This window comes from Symphalangus syndactylus, chromosome 7, assembly GCF_028878055.3.
Source record: "Symphalangus syndactylus isolate Jambi chromosome 7, NHGRI_mSymSyn1-v2.1_pri, whole genome shotgun sequence".
Classification (NCBI taxonomy): Eukaryota; Metazoa; Chordata; class Mammalia; order Primates; family Hylobatidae; genus Symphalangus; species Symphalangus syndactylus.
The window spans coordinates 99,558,332-99,580,919 of record NC_072429.2 but is presented as its reverse complement, the minus strand read 5'-3'; the positions used below and the strand labels follow the sequence as shown (position 1 = coordinate 99,580,919).

The window sequence follows — 22,588 nt, the reverse complement described above, 5'->3', positions numbered from 1 at the left end:
AGGACAAAATGGCTCATAGGGCAGGTTCCCTGCCCCGTGGAGCTTCCCTGTTCTTGAGAGAGAGAGAGAGAGAGATGAGTCGCTGCTGCCTACCCTGATGGAGAGATGGGAATGCAGATAGGACAGAGGTGGAGACAGCATTCACGGTGCACATTGATGATGGCGTGGACACATTATATGGATATTTATCGGCTGTACTGCTGCCCCTCTCTCAGGAACCACAGCTGGGAGCTAGAACCAGCAAAGATAAAGACCTCCGAGTGAAAGAGGGGCTGCTTCCAGGGGTGTGAGTAGAAGTCCAGGTGCTTCTGGTGGAAGGGGAGCAGCCTTGCCCTAGTCAAGGAGAGATCCAGGACTCCATGTCCTCCTCCCTGATACGCCAACAAGGAGTGCGGGACACGGGCAGGAAGGCCACCACTGCTGGCCATGGGGACAGAGTGGCAGGAGTTACCACCAGCTCCTTCATCCCATGGGATGGAGAAATGGAGACTTGTGAGCAGCCTCTAATTGGGGTGCAAGCTGCAGACCCTGGCCTTCGAGGGCAAAGCACTCCCTGCTAAGCACAGCTCAGCCTATGCCAGCCTCCCTGACACACGCTGAGCCACAGCGCGATGCCCCATAATTTATTCGGCCTCTTCCAGCCTCACCCCTCCCCCAGGTGTCTGCCATTACACATAACGTGGCTCTAAACATCCTTGTATACTCGCCTTGGGGGCTTTGGCTTCTGTTGGGTAGACTCCCAGGAGTAGAATTGTCGAGTCAAAAATTAAAGTTTTTTCTTGTAATAGATGTTGTCAGATTGCTTTCCCAAATGCCTGTAGCCATTTGCAATTCCACCAACAGTGTGTGAGAGTCTCCTTTTCTCTGCATCACTGCCAGCAAAGATGTCACAGCTATTTTCATTTTTTTTTCCAGTCTAGTAGACATAAAGTTACTTTAACTTGTATTTCTCTGATGTCTGGTGAGTTTGGGTATCTTTTCAGATGTTTGTGGCTTTCAAGACCTGCCTGTCTTTCAACTGCCATTTTCTTGTCGTCTTTTCTTTCCTTTTCCCTTTCTTTTTCATCTTCTTCTCTTAAGTTGTAGAGACAGGGTCTCACTGTGTTGCCCAGGCTGGTCTCAAACTCCTGGCCTCAAGCAATCTACCCGTCTCAGCCTATCAAAGTGTTGGGATTACAGGCGTGAGCCACTGTGTCTGGCCTCTTTCTTTCATTCTCTTTTGTGCCTTCTTGTCAATTATAAAGGGTTCTCTGTGTATTATAAATATAAATATTCATATTATAAATATTTCACTTTGAAGATTTGTGTGCTTCAGCTTAAGAAAATTATCTTCTGTTATTTCTTTGATAATTTTCTACCCGTATTTTTCATGTTTGCTGTCTATAGAACTTTTATTAATCAGCTTGCAGCCCAGAAGGCAGGAAGTTGGTGAGGGAAGATGGAGGTAACATGAGAAGATCAAGGACTAGGTGGAGCCACGAGCACAGGCCAGAGACCCATAGGGATCGACCGAGACCCCTGCCAGTTCCTCTGCCCTGGGTAGTGTGCTGTGGGTGGCTGCCTTTGGTCACGGGGGCCAAATACACACCTGTCCCAGGAGTCACAGCAGATGAAGGAGGACCCAGGGGAAGATGGAGCAGCGGCAGCCCTGGTGGCCCGCACACCAGATGAGCCATCAGATCATTTGAGCTGCAAATTGGCTACTGCTTCATTTCCACCGTCCAAATCTCTCAAGAATCTCTTTTATGGCCTGCCCTAACCAAAATATAAAGGAAGGAAATTCTGGGAAATGTAGTTCAGCCTAGCCACGGTGACACATTACAAAGCCACCACAGCTTCCTTTGAGATCTTGCTTAACACTCATATAGCACATTTAACACTCATAACACACATATAACTGAGTGCCAGCTACTGTCCTAAGCAGTTTATATATATTAACTTATTTAATTTTTATAATGCCTCTATGAGGTAGCTGTTAGTATTAATAACCCTCTTTTACAGATGGGGAAACTGAGAACAGAGAGGTGAGGCAACCTACCTAAAGACACTGCAGCCAGTAAAGGGCAGAGCTGAGATTTAAACCTACAGTCCGCCACCGGGGTGTATATGCTCCACCACCACACCATGCAAAGGAAGTATTGTCCCTGGCCAAGTGGATATTTAATAATGAAAACTGGTGCACTGCACAGCTCTTATTTGAGAACTGTTTATTGGATTTTTTTTTTTTTAATTTTTTACTCTCCCAGTGGAAGCGGGTTGATGAATCTATATTGCACTCAGGAATCTATGTTTTAGTAAATAGAGGGTCCACATAAAGTGCACTGCTTGAAGATCTGCATTCTGCATTGCCTGGGCCCCCTGCTTTAACTTCACAGGTGCAGTTCCTGCCAGCAGAGCAGATGAGGAAGGCTCCCGGGAGCGGGGGTGGCCCTGCCTCTGGCCTCCTCATGTCTCTCCGCAGGCTCTGTGCTCCTGGGAGCTGAGTCCCCCAGGCTGGGAATAGCCCTGGAGAAGCTTTTGTGTCCTGTGCCTCTCTGTACTTCTCAGTATGAGCTAATAAAATCCGCTTTGCCCCAGTACTCTTCCCTTGGCTTATGGGAGAACGCACAGAAAGCTTTCCCATGTAGCCACAGCGTGGAGGTCTTCCACAGTGAGCATTAATCCTGCCTCAGTCGTGGGAGTCACAGAGATGGCAGGCCACCTCTCCAGTTCTTTTACCATGGAGTGGGTCGGCCATTAGAAGGGACCTGGACAGCTCACTCACCTCCCAGCATTTTGTACACACTGGCCCTCCTGCTCAGAAGCCCCTCATCCATGTCTGCTGCAGCTCTGGCTGTTCCCAAGAATGGATGTCAGTGTGGGGGCCCAGCCTCCTCAGCACCTTTCAGGAGCCAGGGACTCATGCCATTCGGGGCACACGGCACAGGGCTTTGCAGGTTCCTGGGTCTGGCCGCTGGGGCTGCTGTGGACAGTGCAGGATTTAGCAGAGAAGACTTCAGGCTTTGGCAGAGCGGCAGCTTCCCTGCCCGGATCCCCAATACTGAATCCTGGCTGGCTCCGAGGGTGAAGGGAGTGTTGGAACTGCACAACTAGACCCTTGCCTGCTCCCCAGCCTGCCTCCCTTGCAGGGCTCATTGCACCAGGCCCCACCCTCAGAGCTTCTGATTCCAAGGGTCTGGAGTGGAGCCTGAGAATGTGTATTTCTTTTTTTCTTTTTTCTTAAAGATAAGGTCTCACTCTCTTGCCAAGGCTGGAGTGCTGTGGCGTGATCATAGCTCACTGTAACCACAAATTCCTAGACTCAAGCAATCCTTCCACATCAGCCTCCCAAGTAGTTGGGACTACAAGGTGTGCACCACCATGCCTGCTTTTTTTTTTTGGTTTGTTTGTTTGTTTTTTTTTTTTAGTAGAAATAAGGTCTTGGTATATTCCCCAGGCTGATCTCGAATTCCTGCACTCAAGCAATCCTCCGGCCTCAGCTGCACAAAGTATCAGCACCTGAGGAAAATGCGCATTTCTTACAAGCTCTCCCAGGTGATGTGGCTACTGCTGCGAAAGGAGCTGCATTTTGACAGCCACTGCTTTCTGTAACACTGCCTTCTCCTCTCTGAGGCCTCTGAGGCATGACACTGCTCCAATACTGACTGCTAAATTTTTGCTGCCAGCCAGGCCAGGGAGGCCATTCATTCTGCCTCTCCTAGCGCTGCGTTGGTCAGCATCAGCAAAAGCTGCCTGGAGGCCAGAAGACAGACACCCCGTGGCCCCAGCTCTCTCCCTGCTATCCTGATTCCCCACACAAAGTGTTTGCTGTGGCGCAAACTTGCTGACAGGCACCACCCTGTGTTGGGGATGAACCAAATCATTACAAGCGTTAGACCCATGGATTCCTGGCTCTGAAAACAGATGCAAAAGCTCCCCTGCTCCCCTGGCTAACCCACCTCAGGGACATCCTCTTGCAGGCCTGCTGTGGAAGGCCCCAAAATGGGACATGACCCGGCAGGAGGTCTGAGAATGGCTTTCCCTGCCAACTGATATCAAGACCCCTAGGGCCTGGCAGTCGAGGCATGAATAATATCTTCCACAGGAGTCCTTTCAGCCATAAAGAGCCTGTCTCCCAGCCTTGTATTCAAAACCAGAGCCGGGCCCAGTGGCTCACTTGTAATCCCAGGACTTTGGGAAGCCCAGGTGGGAGGATCACTTGAGTCCAGGAGTTTGAGAGCAGCCTGGGCAACATAGCAAGACCCCTGTTTCTATAAAAAATAAAATTAGCTGGACGTGGTGGTGTACCTATAGTCCCAGCTTCTCAGCAGGCTGAGGTGGGAGGATCACTTAAGCCCAGGTGGTAGAGGCTGAAGTAAACCATGATCACATCACTGCTCTCCAGCCTGGGTGAGAGTGAGACCTTGTCTCAAAAAACAAACCAAAAGCCTGAGACAAGTGCCCTGACTGGCAAAGAGGAGACATCTTGATTGGGGATTCTAGGACACCAGCATTCCAGAAAATGCATCAAGGTACCCTTTCTCAAAGCTTCAATGGACTCCTTGGCTTCCAGGTAGTCACTTTTTCTATTGTTCTCTCTCCCTCCTTGGCCGTCTCTTCCCATCCTATGCAGTTCAGGTGCAGAGTAACGCATTTGCACGTTCAGAGCTACTAATGACCTCATCAGTGTTTAAACGTGGACTGTCTAGTCCACATGTGTTAACCTGGGACATGAATCTAGATGGGGACTGACAGGTGGGCAGGTCAGCAGGTGCTGAGGCATTCATCTGTAAAGCGCTCACAGACAGCATTAGAGTAAATCAGACAGATGGTGTCAGCTAACTAAGGCTCCCATACAACCCTTCCAGAGTGGAAAAATCTAAATTGCTTTCATTCTCAGCCTCGAATGAGAAAAAGAGAATACCCCTCACTGGGGCTCTTTCCGCTGAGCACTTTGCATGGGCAGCTACTTGATATTCACAGTCAATGGAATAATTCATGGGATTGTACTGACTACCAGAAATGAGTCAGTTATTTACCTAACTTTTAAATGGGTTCAAGAATTTCAGAGAACTGCTTGTATATGATCAATTCTAATCTCAGACACAAAGGAGTGCGTGATTTTTATTAGTATACAATTAGTTTCTCACTGACACTACTACAAATATTAAATTAAAAAAATCAATTTGAAAGGGGTGCCAAATTGTGGCGTGCCGCAGATCTTAATCTGACACTGTGTGAAGTCTATGAAAATGAATGAGGATGCTGTGTGCGTGTACAGTTTTCTGGGCAAATATTCATAGCTTTTGTTGCATGTTGAAAAGAGCCCTAAAACAACCCCACCAACCATAAAAGGGCAGGAAGCTTAGAGGCTTAGATGAAGCTCACAGGCCCCTCCCAAGCTCTCCTTCCTCCGCTCCTTCCCCCTGCACAAGCATCTTCCCTCTTCTTGGCTCCCCACATAGCCTGATGCCTTACTATACTGAGACCCATTTACTTCACTAATCACCAACCAACCTTGGGATTAAAATGGGCTTGATGATCCAAGTAAAATAATAAACATAAAAATGCCTTCTAAAATTCTACAAAAGTAAAGAATTAAAGAAAAGTCAGGGGGTGCCAGTGTTGTGAAAGTTAATTTGATGACTGATTCCTGAGCTCCTGCCTGACCTATCCATGGGCTGTTCATGTCATGTCCTAAGTGCTTTAGGGCGATGTCAGCAGTGGCTGGACTGGAAGCTTCCTGTCTCACTTGCTGCTCATACCAATCTATGAAGTGAGTACTGTTACTCCCAACTTACAGATGAAGAAACTGAGGCCTAAAGAGGTTAGGTAACTTGTCAATTACACACAAGGGTTTGAACTGGAGGTATTCTTGTTAGGACCCTAATTCTGAACCACTATTGAGACACCACTATGTACTAGAAGCTGTGTGAAGCCTGCTATGAGTATTTAACTTATTTAATCCCCATGACAAACCCATGAAATAAATACTATTATTGTTCCCATTTTACGGAAGGCAAAACTGAGATGGAGAAAGATTAAATCACTTGCCCAAAGTCACATAGCTCATAAATGTTGGATAAATGTTGGAGCTGGGGTTTTACCCAGACAGTTTTACTCCGGAGTTCATCCTCTTCACTTTTTCACTGAAACGCACACGATTTAAGAAGTTGCATAAACCAGCCTCCAAATAACCATTTGGGGCCATTAATGAGAGGCCATTTCTGTTATCAGAGGATATAAGTTTTTTTTTTTTTTTTTTTTTTTGAGATGGAGCCTCACTCTGTTGCCCAGGCTGAAGTGCAGTGGTGTGATCTCGGCTGACTGCAACCTCCACCTCCCGGGTTCAAGCAATTCTCCTGCCTCAGCCTCCCAAGTAGCTGCAATTACGGGTGCCCGCCACCATGCCCTGCTAATTTTTGTACTTGTAGTAGAGATGGGGTTTCACCATGTTGGCCAGGGCTGGTCTTGAGCTCCTGACCTCAGGTGATCTGCTGGCCTCGGACTCCCAAAGTGCTGGAATTACAGGCGTGAGCCACCGCGCCTGGCCAGGACTTCTTAAGATTCAATAACTTGTCAGTGATTATTTCATCAGTCTTTCAGACACTTTTTCTAATCACACATTGGTTTCAATGGACACTTGCCTACTGTGTACAAAAATAATTGGATGCAGTGCTGAACAAGACATGGTTTGTGCCCTCTGGGCGTCTCTGTCTGCTCTGGCAGACAGACACATACACGAAAACACCATGGAAAACAGACTGATTAGATGCCCTGGCGACGTGCTCCAGGAGTCTGGGGAGAATTTGTGGCTTCTGCCGGCCGTTAGGTTCCAGGGGGTGGGGGTAGGGTTGGGAGAGGCATGACTGGCGTGTTTCAAGTGGCGCCCGCGGCCAGCCAGGGCAAAACGCAGGACTGAGGGCTTTCCCGGCCCACTGGCTCCTCTGCTGGCTCCCAGCTGTAAGGAGTGGATGCCGTGGTCTCGGCTTCCAGCCGTCACGTGCTGCAGCAGCGAGCTCTTTGTTTTCCATCATTCCCTGGCCTCCGCGTGGATGCATTTGAGAGTCATGGGGTTCTGCTTGGTCACACCTGGTCAGACCCTTCTCTCAACACGTCCAGCCCTGTCTCGAGGACATGAAGTCCTTGGGGTCCCTGCCTGCCCATCTCCCAACTGATGATTAACTGTAGCTGACAGCCCAGCGTTACATAAGAGGATTATGAAACTGTTAACAGGGAGGTAGGTGATCTGTATGTATAAATAGACAAAAACCCACGAGTCTGCTGCTTTAAAACTCAGAGACATCTAGTGGCAAGAAATTATACCTGCAGTCCTGGCCCATCCATGCCAAATAAACGACTTTTTAAAAGTTCTAAATAGTGAAACTTTTGTACCTACCCAAATTGGGAGGCTTTGGGTAAATTACTTTGAAAGAAAAATGGACAGGTTTTTCATTTTTAGGAGTACGGTATTGTCTTTAATAAAAAGTACCATAAACCTACCTTAAAACTGTTTTCCTCCAAAGTTCTAAATGCACACAATTACATATAGCATGTGTGAGAGAAAATTAGAATATAATGACTCTATTAAAAACTTTTTGACCAGGTGCAGCGGCTCATGCCTGTAATCTCAGCACTTCGGCAGACTGAGGTGGGCAGATCCCTTGAGCGCAGGAATTTGAGACTAGCCTGGACAACATAGTGAGACCTCGTCTCTACTAAAAAAAAAATTTTAATAGCCAGGTGTGGTGGCTTGCACCTGTAGTTTCAGCTACTTGGGAGACTGTGGCAGGGGGATCCCTTGAACCCAGGAGGTCAAGGCAGCAGTGAGTTGTAATGGCACCCCTGCACTCCAGCCTGGGTAACAAAATGAGACCCTGTCTCAAAAACCAACAAAACAACCAACCAAACAAAAACACCTCTTCTACACATTCATCTGTCATGCATGATTCGGAACTTTTTTAATGTAAAAAAATTTACAATTTTCCCTCCAATTTCATAATTATTACAAACTGGTCCTACAGGTGAACATACATTGATTGAATAGGAGAATAGCCTTTAAAAATTAACCAGAGAGCCCCCCGCTGCATTTCCTCACTCACGTTGCTATCTTCTTTTCTATTTGCCTCCCCCCACCCCATCTGTCAGGGAAGCTGTTTGGGGTTCATGACTTCAGAGGAGAAACAAGTGGCAGGGAAAAGGGAGTGCCACCCTGGCTTTTCCTGAAGCTTGATCCTTCAGGGAACATAAAGGACTTAGAACATAAACCAAATGTATATTTTTTGTAAATAGACTCTTTTTTAAGTACATAACATAGCTTCAGAGAAGTGCAGAAATTGTATTACAAGTGGTCAAGTGTGAGGTCATCACAAACTAAGCCCACGTGTGTCACCAGCAGTGAGTTTTGGACATTACAGCCCTCCCACTCCTCATCCAATCACTCCCCTCCTTCTCTCCCTGCCTAGCACCTAGCACTATCCTAACTTCCCGTGCCGCAGGGGAGTAGTTCTTCTTCTCCTTCTCCTTCTCCTCTTTTTTTTTTGAGACAGGGTCTCATTCTGTTGTCCAGGCTGGAGTGCAGTGGTGCAATCACAGCTCACTGCAACCTCAACCTCTCAGGCTCAAGCAATCCTCCCACTTCAACCTCCAGGGTAGCTGGGACTACAGGCGCATGCCACCACACCTGGCTAATTTTTGTATTTTTTGACAGATGGGGCTTTGCCATGTTATCCAGGCCAGTTTTGAACTCCTGATCTCAAGCAATCTGGCCGCCTCGGCCTCCCAAAGTGCTGGAATTACTGGCGTGAGCCACCACGCCTGGCCAAGTTCTTATTGCTTTGTTATCCAATATGTATCCCGTTGTGCTTGTTTTCTTTTGCTTCACATTATAGATTCATCCATGTTATTGCATGTGACAATAGTTCATTTTCATTGGTGTATAAAATTCCTTTATGTGACTATACAATGCATTAATTCATCTGTTCAACTCGATAGCCATTTGAGTTGTTTCTACTTTGCAGCCATTAAGAATAATGTTATCATGAAGATCTTTTGTACATATGTATTCATTTCTTAGAGGATATAACTAGGGATGGAATTGCTGGGTGACAGGATGTTTGCTGAGCTTTAGTTGATTCTGACCAACTGTTTTCCAAAGAGGCTATGCTAATTTACATGTTCACAGCAGAGTGTGAGGGCTGCAATTGTTCTACATCCCACCAACACATAGTACTTGCAATCTTAATTATTTATTTATTTATTTATTTTGAGACTGGGTCTTGCTCTATTGCCCAAGCTGGAGTGCAGTGGCACAATCTTGGCTCACTGCAAACTCCCCCTCCCAGGTTCAAGCAGTTGTCCTGCCTCAGTCTCCTGAGTAGCTGGGATTACAGGCGTGCGCCACCATGCCTGGCTAATTTTTGTATTTTTAGTAGAGACAGGGTTTCACCATATTGACCAGGCTGGTCTTGAACTCCTGACCTCAGGTGATCTGCCCACCTCAGCCTCCCAAAATGCTGAGATTATAGGTGTGAGCCACCATGCCTGGCCTATGTTGTAGTTTTAGTTGCATTTTCCAGGTATAATGAGATTGAGCACCTTTCCTTTTCTTTTCTTTTCTTTTTTATATATAGAGACAAAGTCTTGCTCTCTCACCAGGCTGGAGTGCAGTGGCATGATCATAGCTCACTGCAGCCTTGACTTCCTGGGCTCAAGCGATCCTCCTGCCTCCCAAAGTGCTGGGATAACAGGTGTGAGCTACCGTACCTGGCCAAGCAGCTTTTCTCTTGCTTTCCAAGTATTTGGATATCTTCTCTTGTGAGATAGCTTGTCAAATTTCTTGCCTATTTTTCTGTTGGACTGGCTATTGTGTTCTAATCGCTCTGTAGAAATTTTTTATATATTCTAGATATGAGTCCTTCCTATGTGCTACAAATATTTTTTCTCATTCTTGCTTTTTCAGTCTTTCAGTGGTATCTTTTCATGATTAAAAAAAAACTTGCTAATTTTAAAGCAGCCCAATTAAAAATTGCTTAATTTTGCTGGGCCTGGTGGCTCACACCTATAATCCTAGCACCTTGGGAGTCTGAGGTGGGAGGATCGCTTGAGCCCAGGAGTCGGAGATCAGCTTGGGCAACATAGTGAGACCAGTCTCTACAAAAAACTTAAAAAAAAATTAGCTGGCTGTGGTGGCACACACCTGTAATCCCAGCTACTCAGGAGGCTGAGATGGGAAGATCACTTGAGCGTGGAAGGTTGAGGCTGCAGTGAGCCATGCATGACAGAACAAGACTGTCTCAAATTTTTAAAAGAGTTAATTTATGGTCATTAGGATTTTCTGCTGTGATATCAAGAAACTTATTCTTTGCCCTTTCACATTTAGATCTGTAGTCCACCCGAAATTGGTGTATGTTTGTGGATATCCCGTTGACCCAGAGCCACTTATTAAGAAGATTGTCCTTTCTCCTATGGCTCAGCATGCCACTTTTGTCATAAATCAAGTGTCCATTAATGTGAGGGTCTGTTCTTTGACTCTCTATTTTGTTCCATTGGTCTACTTGCCTATTCTTGTACCATTACTATTCTGTCTTAATTATTGTAGCTTTATAGTAAGTCTTTTTATCTGATAGATTGTCTTCCAATTTGCTTTTTCTTTAATATTGTCTGTAGTATTGTTGGCCTCTTACATTTCTATATACATTTTAGAATCAGCTTATGAATGTTCCCAAAAAACATGCTGGGATTTTCAATACATTGGTGAATGCATTGAATCAATATATTGATTTAGGGAACATTTTTACATCTTTTAACTAACTAAACCAAATATTCAGGAGAATACATAACGAGAAAGCTTCCCCAAACGCAGTCTGGAAAATAAATTTTCCTGGGTAGGGGGAAAACAATGAGAGCTGCAAGGGCAACAATTTAGTGTGGGCCTTGGTGGGTTCCAGAGAAACTGGTCTTGTCCCCATACCACAAGCTAAGCCCTGGGAAGACCATAAGATGCCCAAGTAGGGTGTGGAACATGAGGGTGTGAGCAGCGATGAAACTTGTGTTTTCCTGTAGATCCCAGAGGAAGTTGCAAGACCCTAATGAAGAAGTGGCTGTATCATATCACCTGCCAGATGGGGCTTAGGCAGCCTCCCAGAGCTTCCTACACCGAAGAATCACACAGGAGCAGCAGAGCCATCCCTGAGTGCCCATGGGTAGCATAGTAGAGGAAGAAGGAAACACAAGCTCTTGAATTGCTCACTGAGCACAGGGCTGAGCATGGGGTGCCCTGGCAGTTGCCTGCCTGACCAGATGACATGACATCCCATCCACCACGCCTCGACACCAGGTAGGCTTCCCATTTCTTAGTCACAAAACTGGGGGAAAGTGGGTGGAGGTGTAAATCCCAAACCGAGTGACCCTGCGTTTTGCCACCCCAGTGGAATAGTGAGCTATGGAAAATGATGAAAATATTATTTCTTTAGTGCCTGTTTTTGTAGACTGAGATGTATGATACATACCTGGCATGTACTCATGGGAGAAAAATGGGACATTTAAATAAGACTGTAAGATATGGCTGGACATGTTGGCTCATGCCTGTAATCCCAGCACTTGGGGAGGCCGAGGCGGGTGGATCATGAGGTCAGGAGATCGAGACCATCCTGGCCAACGTTGGGAAACCCCGTCTCTACTAAAAATACAAAAAATTAGCTGGGTGTGGTGGCAGGTGCCTGTAATCCCAGCTACTTGGGAGGCTGAGGCAGGAGAATCGGTTGAACCTGGGAGGTGGAGGTTGCAGTGAGCTGAGATCATGCCATTGCACTCCAGTCTGGTGACAGAGTGAGACTCCATCTCAAAAAAAAAAAAAAAAAAAAAGACTGTAAGATATTTGAAGAAAACCATCCACCTTTATAGTTGTTTACATACACATACACACACACACACACACACATACACACACACACATACACACACACACACCCCTTGTGTATTATTAGGCTAGTGCCAAAATAATTGTGGGTTTTGTCATTACTTTCAATGGCAAAAAACACAATTACTTTTGCATCAACCTAATAGTAATGATTCCAGCTGAAAACAGATGACAGGCTCAGGATGGGTAATTTACAATAGGTAGGCATTACCAAAACTATCAAGGGGTCATGCTGTACCCAGAGGTTAACCAAAGCAAGAAACTTCACCATTAGACCTGAAAAGGGAGAGGGGGGATCCCAGAGAGAATGCTTCAGGGACAGGTCCTCCAGATAGGAGTTGTGGACTTTGCTAGAAGGAGGTCATGTGCAGCCCAAAGCGCACCCTTGGCATTGACATGGGGAGGGAGCTTGGGGAGTATATCCCATCCACACCCTCTAATCTCTCCTGGTGCATCTCCATGGGAAACCCAACGAGAAGCCAAGAGGCAAGGGAGATGTCGATGGTGTCCACATGGTCCAGCCTCACCAAGAGCAGAGCAGAAGGGGAGAAAGTGGAGCTAGAGGGGCAAATGGAAGATATCCAACATTAATGCTTTGCTCTCACCTTGTCACATAAAATATGTTTATATCTCACTCCATTAGCTACCTAAGCTCATGAAGATAAATTTCTGACTCCCTTTCTGTTCTTTCTTTCTCCCTCTCTTGCATGCATGCACTTGTGCGTGTGCACACACACACACACATACACACACCATTTATTCCTTTTTTGTTCATTATTCATGGTATAACCAGCTTTTTTTCTGAATATACAATATAGACTTTTTTTTTAAAATATAGAAAATACACAAAGAAGTAAAGAAGAAAGTAAAGGCCGGGCGTGGTGCCTCGTGCCTGTAATCCCAATACTTTAGTTGGCCGAGGCAGGCAGATCACGAGGTCAAGAGATCAAGACCATCCTGGCTAACACGGTGAAATCCCATCTCTACTAAAAATACAAAAAATTAGCCAGGTGTGGTGGCAGGAGGCTGAGGCAGGAGAATCGCCTGAACCCGAGAGGCAGAGGTTGCAGTGAGCTGAGATGGTGCCACTGCACTCCAGCCTGGGTGACAGAGCGAGACTTCGTCTCAAAAAAAAAAAAAAAAAAGTAAAGCTCAACTTAATTCCACCACCCAGAGATGATTACTGTTAATGCTTCAATCCATATCTCTTTATGTGTCTTTGTAATTTATACACGTTTGTATATATATTTCAGAAATGAATCCTACCATGCCAACATGTTTTATAAACTATTTTCCCTCCCAATAAATTGCATAACTCTTCCTATGTCAATATAGATATATTTCATCATTTTTAATGGCTGCATAGTATTCTATTTTATGAATAAATCATAACAAGTCACTTAATTTTTTTTTAGATGGAGTTTCACTCTTATTGCCCAGGCTGGAATGCAATGGTGCAATCTTGGCTCACTGCAACCTCCACCTCCCGGGTTCAAGCAATTCTCCTGCCTCAACCTCCCTAGTAGCTGGGATTATAGGCATCTGCCAACACCTCTGGCTAATTTTTGTATTTTTAGTAGAGACAGGGTTTCACCATGTTGGGCAGGCTGGTCTCAAACTCCTGACCTCAGGTGATCCACCCACCTCAGCCTCCCGAAGGGCTGGGATTATAGGCATGAGCCACCATGCCTGGCCACAAGTCACTTTTTAAACTTTTTTATTAACATACAGTTGACAAATAAAAATTGTATATATTGACCAGGTGCAGTGGCTGGCCCCTGTAATCCCAGCACTTTGGGAGGCCGAGGCAAACAGATCACCTGAGGTCAGGAGTTCGAGACCAGCTTGCCAACATGGCGAAATCCTGTCTCTACTAAAAATATAAAAATTAGCCCAGCATGGTGGCAGGCGCTTTTAATCCCATCTACTTGGAAGGCTGAGGCAGGAGAATCACTTGAATCTGGGAGGTGGAGGTTGCAGTGAGCTGAGATCACACCACTGCATTCCAGCCTTGGGGAGAGAACGAGACTTCATCTCAAAGAATAAATAAATAAAATAATATAAAATAAAAATAAATAATTGTATATATTTTTGGTACAATGTGATGCTTTGATACATAAATATATACTTTGTGAAATTATTAAATAAGCTAATTGACATATTCATCACCTCACATACTTACCATTTTTTGTTTTGAGATCATAAAAATCTCTTAGCAACTTTCAAGTATACATTATTAACTATAGTCATCACATTATGCAATAGATCCCTTAAACTGATTCTCTTAACCGAAACTTTGGACTCTTTCACCAATACCTTCTCATTCCCCACCCCACAGCCCCTGGAAACCACCATTCCACTCTCAGCTTCGACGAGTGCCACTTTTTTAGATTCCACATGTAGGTGAGATCATAAGATATTTATTTTTCTGTGCCTGGCTTTTTTTCACTTAGCACATCCTTCAGGTTCATCCATGTTGTCAAAAAAGAAATGTCCTTCTTTTGAAAAACTGATTAGTATTACATTGTGTGCGTGTGTGTGTGTGTGTGTGTGTGTGTGTGTGTGTGTGTGTGTGTGTGTTTGTTTCTTCATTCATCTGTGGAGGGATACTTAAGTTGATTCTGTATCTTGGTTACTGTGAATAGTGCTGCGACAAAGATGGGAGTGCAGATATGTCTTTGACATACTCATTTTATTTCTTTTGGATCTATACCCAGTAGTGGGATTGCTGGATCATATGGTAGTTCTATTTTTAATTTTTGAGGAACCTCCATACTATTTTCCATAGTGACTATAGCAATTTACATTCCCACCAATAGTGTACAAGCGTTCCCTTTTCTCCATATCCTAGTCCAACAGTTTTGATCTTTCATCTTTTCGATTATAGCCATTTTTACAGGGGTGAGGTGATATCCCATTGTAGTTTTGTATTTCCTGATGATTAGTGATACTGAGCATTTTTTCCTAACAAGTCACTTTTCTTGGGAGGCGTGTAGGTGATTTCTAATTTTTTTGCAATGGAAACAATGTTGTGATAAACATCCTCGTATGGAGTTTTTGTTTGCTTGTCCAGCTATTCCCCCAAGACAGTGATTCTCCAAGTGTGTTCCATGGAGCCCTGGAAATGCCTGAGGGACTTCGGCAGGGGTGAGGTGGAGGCCAGGCTTCAGGACTGCATCCACTGCTTTGGCAATTGCAGATGCACTTCCCTCTGCTCGATTTTGTGTGAAGGAAGAGTTTCACTACTAAATGCAACTGGAAATTGGGTGCTTAGAATATAGTCAAAGAAAAAGTTGTTAGGTAAAAGATGCCCATTTAAAGATCTGATACAGATTGATAAATACCGTTGCTTGCCAAGAAATGGCATACTTATTTACATTTCTACCAAAAGTATATGTGCCTATATTCTGCCACACCAATAGTTTTCATTTATACTGATTTAAAAGCATGCATATCATTCCTTTAATTTAGATGTCCTTGACTAGTGATTGTATTAGTATCCTATTGCTGCTGTACAAACTACCTCAAAGTTAATGACTTAAAACAACACAAATTTATTATCTTATAGATCTGGAGGTCAGAAGTCCAAAATGAGTCTTACAGGGCTGAAGTCAACATGCTGGCAGTGCTGTATTCCTATCTAGAAGCTCTGGAGGAGAATTCATTTCCTCTGCCTTTTCCAGCTTCTAGAGGCTACCAGCATTCCTTGGCTTGTGGCCCCTTTCTCCGTCTTCAGAGCACAGCACTCCAATCTCTGCTTCCTTCATCACTTCACTTTCTTTGACTTGGACTCTCCTGACTTTCTGTTTCACTTATAAGGACCCTTGTGATTACACTGGGTCGACCCAGACAATCTAAGATAATCCTCCCATCTCAAAATCCTTAACTTAATCACACCTGCAAAGTTCCTTTGCCATGTAAGGTAACATATTCACAGTTTTGGAGATTAGGATATAAGCATCTTTCAAGGGCTATTCCTGCCATCACGGTAATAATATAGAACACATTTTCTTTTGTTTGTTGTTAATTTGTAGTTATTTCATAGATGATCTCTCTGTGTCCTTTGTTCATTTTTCTATTGGGATATTTGTATTTTCCTAGCTGATTTGTTTTAAAATTTTTACATATTTTGGAGTTGTAAACATGTAGCCAATTACATAAGTTGGAAATACTTTTTTCCACACTTCTAGTTTTTAAACTTTCCTTAGGCTACTATGTACTACTCTGTTCCAGCTGCCATAGTAAAATACTACAGACTGGATGGCTCACACAACAGAAATTTATTTTCTCACGGTCTTGGAGGCTGGAAATCTGAGATTAGCATGCAAGTATTGTTAGTTTCTAGTGAGGGCTCTCTTTCTGCCTTGAAGATAGCTGCCTTCTCACTGTGTCCTCACATGTGAGAGAGAGAGAGCCCTCTGGTGTCTCTGCTTATAAAGACACTAATCCTATTATGAGGGCCCCACCCTCATGACCTCATGTAACCCTAATTACCTTCCAAAGGACCCAACTCTGAATACCATCACATTGTGGGTAAAGCCTTCAACATGTGAATTTTGTGGGAACACAAACATTTAGTCCATAAACGGGTTTTATGGAAGATGTTGGATGTTCGTGTGCTCAAATCTGTCAATCTTTTGTTTTAATTCATTTATTCTCTGAAACAGGGTCTCACTCTGTCACCCAGCCTGAAGTGCAGTAGTGAGATCATGGCTTACTGCAACCTCAACCTCCCGGACTCAAGCAATCCTCCTGCTTTAGTCTCCTGAGTAGCTGGGACCACAGACACAGGCTGCCACGCCCAGCTAATTTTTTAATTTTTTTTTTGTAGAGACAGGGTCTTGCCACGTTGCCCAGGCTATGTCAATCTTTTGATGCCTTTTTGGCTTCAATATGTTTAGCTTAGTAAGACTTCCCTCATCTAAGATTTATAAATATGTACATATACTCCTTAAATTGTCGTATATTTGTTTTATTTTACATCCAAATTTAACCATTCTGAAATCCAATTTCAGATGAGGTCTGACTCCTTTTTTACCCACTTAAACTATTTTGGTTACTATTTTATTCTTCAAATACAACTTCTAATAGGTTCTAAGCACTTAAGCCTCTGACCGAAGACTAGAGCCCTGGATTTGCCATCATCTGAATGCTGGCCTGTTGTAATTCACTTTATTTCTTCCCTTTCTGTGCTAGTTATAGAAAACTATTTTTTGTCTATCTGGAAAATCCATTCATTCAGTAAAGACCAACAATTAAAGCCAGCTGTTTTTTTTTTAAGGAAACAGTGAGTTTCCTTAATATTTCAGGCTTGAAAAGCTTTCCATGATAGCAATTTAAGATCAACTCATCTGAGTGTGTACTAAGACTTTCACATTCTTTTGAATCCTAAAGTTATTTGATCTTCAAAACAAATGGTGAAAAATATTCTACCCATGGAAGAAACCTATTTAGATAGTTGAATTTTAAAAAACTTATGTTTCAGGTGCGGTGGCTCACACTTGTAATCCCAACACTTTGGGAGGCTGAGACAGGCAGATTACCTGAGGTCGGGAGTTTGAGACCAGCCTGGCCAACATGGTGAAAATACACACACACACACACACACACACACACACACTCTGTCTCTCTACATATATATGTATACGCACACACACACACAAATTAGCTGGGCATGGTGGCACACGCCTGTAGTCCCAGCTACTGGGGAGGCTGAGGCAGGAGAATCGCTTGAACCTGGGAGACGGAAGTTGCAGTGAGCCAAAATCGCGCCACTATACTCCAGTCTGGGTGACAGAGCAAGACTCCATCTCAAAAAATAAGTAAATAAATAAATGTAATGATGAGAAGCCAGGAGAGGAGAGGGTTGATGAAGGAGTGGGCAGAACATGTGTAAGAACACCCTTAGGGAGATGAAAGGAGAGGGTAGAAGAAAGACCCCAAGCCAGTGGCCTCTGTGAATTGGTCACAAGACCACAGTGGGGGATCCTGCTGAAGATGCATAAACTTCCTCAAATAATGACGATGGTCTCTGCTGCCATGTGTCCCTCACCTGCCTCATGGTCCGGGACCCAAATGTTGCCAGAATGAGGACTGAGACTATTGTTCCCCTGTGGGAGAGGAGATTTACATAACTAGGGAGAGTTTGGGGATTGGTGATTAATTAAACAAAAACAACAAAGCCAATGATTAATCCGAGAAAAAACAAAAAAGTAGGGAAGGAGAAATAATCTTAATATGTTACATGACTCAGCTGCCAATAACATTAATAGATTCATAAAAGGTAAACACTTATGCCAGTTATCAATTTACTGCATCTCCAGATTCACACTGCACCATCTGACCTGTGAAATTCGGGGTCCTTTGACTATTACTCCTTTGCAGCTGGCATGATGTTAAAAGCATCGTCAGTAGAGGGCGTTGGAGGGACGCTGAAGGAGGAAGGCGGTCGCTTCCGCCATCCAGGGTTTTGCTGCTTTTCGATCCTCTCCCCACACCCCCCAACGCGGCAACCAAAGATCCAGTGACAGCTCCATTAGGATGCAGCAGCACCGGATGGATAACTTCCCACAGGGTTCCCGCAGCCTTCCCAAGAATGATCCCCAGTGAATCATGCGGGTGCCTCAGTTGGCTTCCCAGCCTTGGCCTGCCAGCCCTCCAGAGAGGTGTTTTCTGCTTGCCAATCCTGGCCATGGTTTTCTACACATCTCTACCTCGGAGTGTTGTTTTCTTCATGTCCAGTGGCTGTGACCTAGCTCTGGCCTGGAGCAACCCAGAAAACTTCTGTGCCATCCCAGCCTCAGGGAGGGACGTTCCTCCTGTGAGTATCCTTGTGTGGGGGAAAAGAACCTCCAGAGGTTTGTAGTAGAAACAGACTTCTGTTACAGAAGGCAAATTAACAAAAGAAAAGCAAACAGAAGTTTATTCACATATATACTTCGTAATACATGGGAGATACACAGAGAATCAGTAGTTCTCAAAGTGGTGGCTTGGAATTCCAGCTTAGCTAGCATCTTTAACAAAGAACAGTACACTTTTAGAGAAGTGACAAGACAAAGGAAAAGGATTTTGAGTTTCTACAGGCAGCAACTTGAGGAAAGGCAAAGAACTGGCAGATAAAGGCTGGTTAGTCAAGCTTGTTCATATAAATTCCTCTGGTTTCATCTCTAGGCCGAGACGGTCTAAAGCTTTCTTCAGGGGTAACCTTTATTTTTGTTTATTTGTTTTATTTACTTATTTTTGAGACGGAGTCTCACTCTGTCATCCAGGCTGGAGTGCAGGTGGAGTGCAGTGGCACGATCTCGGCTCACTGCAACCTCTGCCTCCCGGGCTCAAGTGATTCTTCTGCCTCAGCCTCCCAAGTGGCTGGGACTGCAGGGGCCCACCACCATGCCGGGCTAATTTTGTGTGTGTGTGTGTGTGTGTGTGTGTGTATTTTTAGTAGAAACAGGGTTTCACCATGTTGACCAGGATGATCTCAAATTCCTGACCTCAGGTGATCCATCAGCCTCAGCCTCCCAAAATGCTGTGATTCCAGACATGAGCCACCACATCTGGCCCACTGGTAACCTTCAGAGAGCAAGGAAGTATACTGTGATGGTTAATATTAGGTGCCAACTTGATTGAATTGAGGAATGCTAGGTGGCTGGTATAGTTTCTGGTGTGTCTGTGAGGGTGCTGGGGAGATTGACATGTGAGTCAGTGGACTGGGAGAGGAAGACTCACCCTCAATGTGGGTGGACAGCATCCAATGGCAGCCAGCACAGCCAGAACAAAGCAGGTGAAGAAGGTGGGGTAACTTTGCTTGCTGAGTCTTCTGGCTCTCTTTCTTCTTCCCACATTGGGTGCTTGCTTCTGCTCCTCCTGCCCTTGGACATCAGACACCAGATTCTTTGGCCTTTGGACTCTGGGACTTGCACCAGCAGCTTCCCAGGGTCTCCCGGACCTTCAACCGCAGGCTGAAGCCTGCACTGTCGGCTTCCCTGGTTCTGAGGCTTTCAGACTTGGGCTGAGCAACTACCGGCTTCTCCTTCTCCCCATCTTGCAAATGGCCTCTTGTAGGACTTTGCCTTGTAATCGTGTGAGCCAATCCTCCCTAGTAAACTCTCTTTTATATACACATATATCCTATTAGTTCTGTCCTCCTGGAGAACCCTGACTCACACAGATGCCCTTTTTCTTTATAGATCTATATTCTGCTATTAGGCAAATAGAGGAGAATGCAGGGTCAGAAAAGGTGTGATCCCTTTCCTCACCCATCATAAGGGTCATGGCCGACAACTCCTATAACAAAGACAGGTTGACAGGAGAAACGCATAACACAACTTATTTAATCAAAGCTTTACATGACACAGGAAACTTCAGAAATAAAGTCCTAAAGACCCTGAGAAAATTGTCTATTTTTATGCTTAAGTCAAATAAAAAATGGACAGGCCTGTAGAAATGTGACTGGACAACAACGATATGATCTAATGACAATGGATTGAGTGGAGAGACCCAGCAAGGCCTGTATGTTCAGATTCTTCTTGGCTTCTCTGTGCAGCATTCCTTGCTCTGGGGATAGGGCAGGACCCCTCTGGAATGGGAGTCTTATGACCAACTATTAGGCAAGTCAGGTCAGAGGATGTCTTTATGGCCAGCTCCTACACAGAAAGACGGTGAAGATGAGAGTGATATGTCTTGTTTTAAGTCTTGCTTTGGTGAAGAGGGGGATCAGTTTCTAATAACCAGTCTCGGGGAAGTGGAATTCTGGTGTCCATGACTTGCTTTGGGGGAAAAAAAGAGGGAGGAGAGATAGAACAGAAAGGATCAGAGAGAACTTGCTTCTGGAGCCTTCCAGTCTCCTTTAGATCAAAGTGCTCAGCCTGCCAAAGTGCTGTACTGCAGGGTGTTGTTTTCCAAGCCCCAATGGAGGGCAGAGCGCTCTGGTGCATTTGTTTCTTCTTAAGTGTCTTCAGCTCAATAATCGCCTATACTTTGGGGAGGCGTACTCTGGTCTCTCATTCTTGCCACCTCTAGGCATTCTTTACAGTTCTTTTTCCCCCTTGATAGATAATCCTATACTGTAGTTAATAACTCTTTATATTAAACTTTCTATGTACCAATTACTTTGTGGTTTCTAACTCCTGAGTAGACTTGACCAATACAACACTGAATATGTGTCTAACCAAAGCTTATGTAATTGTTTCAGGAAGACAGGAAGTCAGAAAATGTGAATGTGTGTATGTGAGAGAGAGAGCAATAAAGAGAGAGAGAGAGAGAGCGAGAGAGGAAGTTAAGACCTTATTTTCCGTCGCAAGAAATTGACAACATACACCTGAAACTGAAAAATTATAGAATATAGTATAAAATTGTTTAGAGATTTGAAAGTGGTTCTATTTAGAGATGAGGAAATGGAGTGAGAGAGATCTGCTAATTTTTGTAACAAGCCTTGGATTTGACTCTTATGATTATAGATAACTTCAATAAGAATTAAAATTGATAAAAAGAGAATTACTAGGACTTTGGAAGGCCAAGGCAGGAGGATCACTTGAGGCCAGGAGTTCAAGATCAGCCTGGCCAACATACCGAAACCCCATCCCTACTAAGAAATACAAAAAAGTAGCTGGGCATGGTGGCGCATGCTTGTAGTCCCAGCTACTCGGGAGGCTGAGGCATGGAAATCACTTGAACCCGGGAGACAGAGGTGGCAGTGAGCCGAGATCATGCTGCTGGACTTGAGCCTGGATGACAGAGTGAGACTCTGTGTAAAAAAAAAAGGAGAGAGAGAAAAGAGAAAATTACTAGGGCTGAAATAAATAAAGGGGAAGGAAGGAAAGAATGTTACAAAGTTTGTGGGAGTAAACCAAAAATAAAATTCTAAGCAGCCCCAACCACTGAATGGATCCCCCCTTGGCCAAGAGGATCCCAAAGAAAACCCGAGGAAGCTTTGTGCAATGGCAGCCAATGAGGTTTACCTGAGGTGTGTTTATTGCTAATGGAAAACTCTTCTCAGTACCCTGCCACGATGAGTTGAAATATAGTCAGCACTGGCAATTTTTGACAGTCTCTCCAGAGACTGAACTTTGTTAGTAAAAAAATATATATTAAAAACAAGAAACAAAAAAACAACTCGGGTGCAGTGGTTCACGCCTGTAATCCCAGCACTTTGGGAGGCTGAGGCGGGTGGATCACTTGAGGTCAGGAGTTCGAGACCAGCCTGGCCAACATGGTGAAACCCCGTCTCTACTAAAAATACAAAAATTAGTTGAGCATGTGCCTCACACCTGTAGTCCCAGCTATTTGGGAGGCTGAGGTGGGAGAATCGGTTCAGCTCGGGAGGCAGAGGTTGCTGTGAGCTGAGATCGCACCACTGCACTCCAGCCTGGGGGGCAGAGTGAGAGTCTGTCTCAAAAAAACAAACAAACAAACAACAACAACAACAAAAAAAAACACCCAAAAACAAACCCTCAGAAAACTAGTTAAGGCCATGACGGGAAGGGAGGTCAGATGTCCTTTGCTACACCCTCCTCCCTTTGGAGTTCAGGCACATGACTGACCAGCATGAACATTCACAAAGAGATTATAAGACTGACAAAACAGACTCTTTGTAGCAACAAGATATCAAGTTCCAACCTGATGCTGGTGTAGCATCACATGACAGATAACAGGCCCTAGGGGAAATCAAAGTATTTTACCCCCAAATATATT

The 22,588-nt window shown here is 44.6% G+C and overlaps 1 pseudogene; it reads left to right on the top strand.

The window, feature by feature from the left end:
* The first annotated feature begins 21,823 nt into the window (after positions 1-21,823).
* LOC129487142 (uncharacterized) lies at positions 21,824-21,956 on the top strand (annotated as a pseudogene).
* Positions 21,957-22,588: the final 632 nt, after the last annotated feature.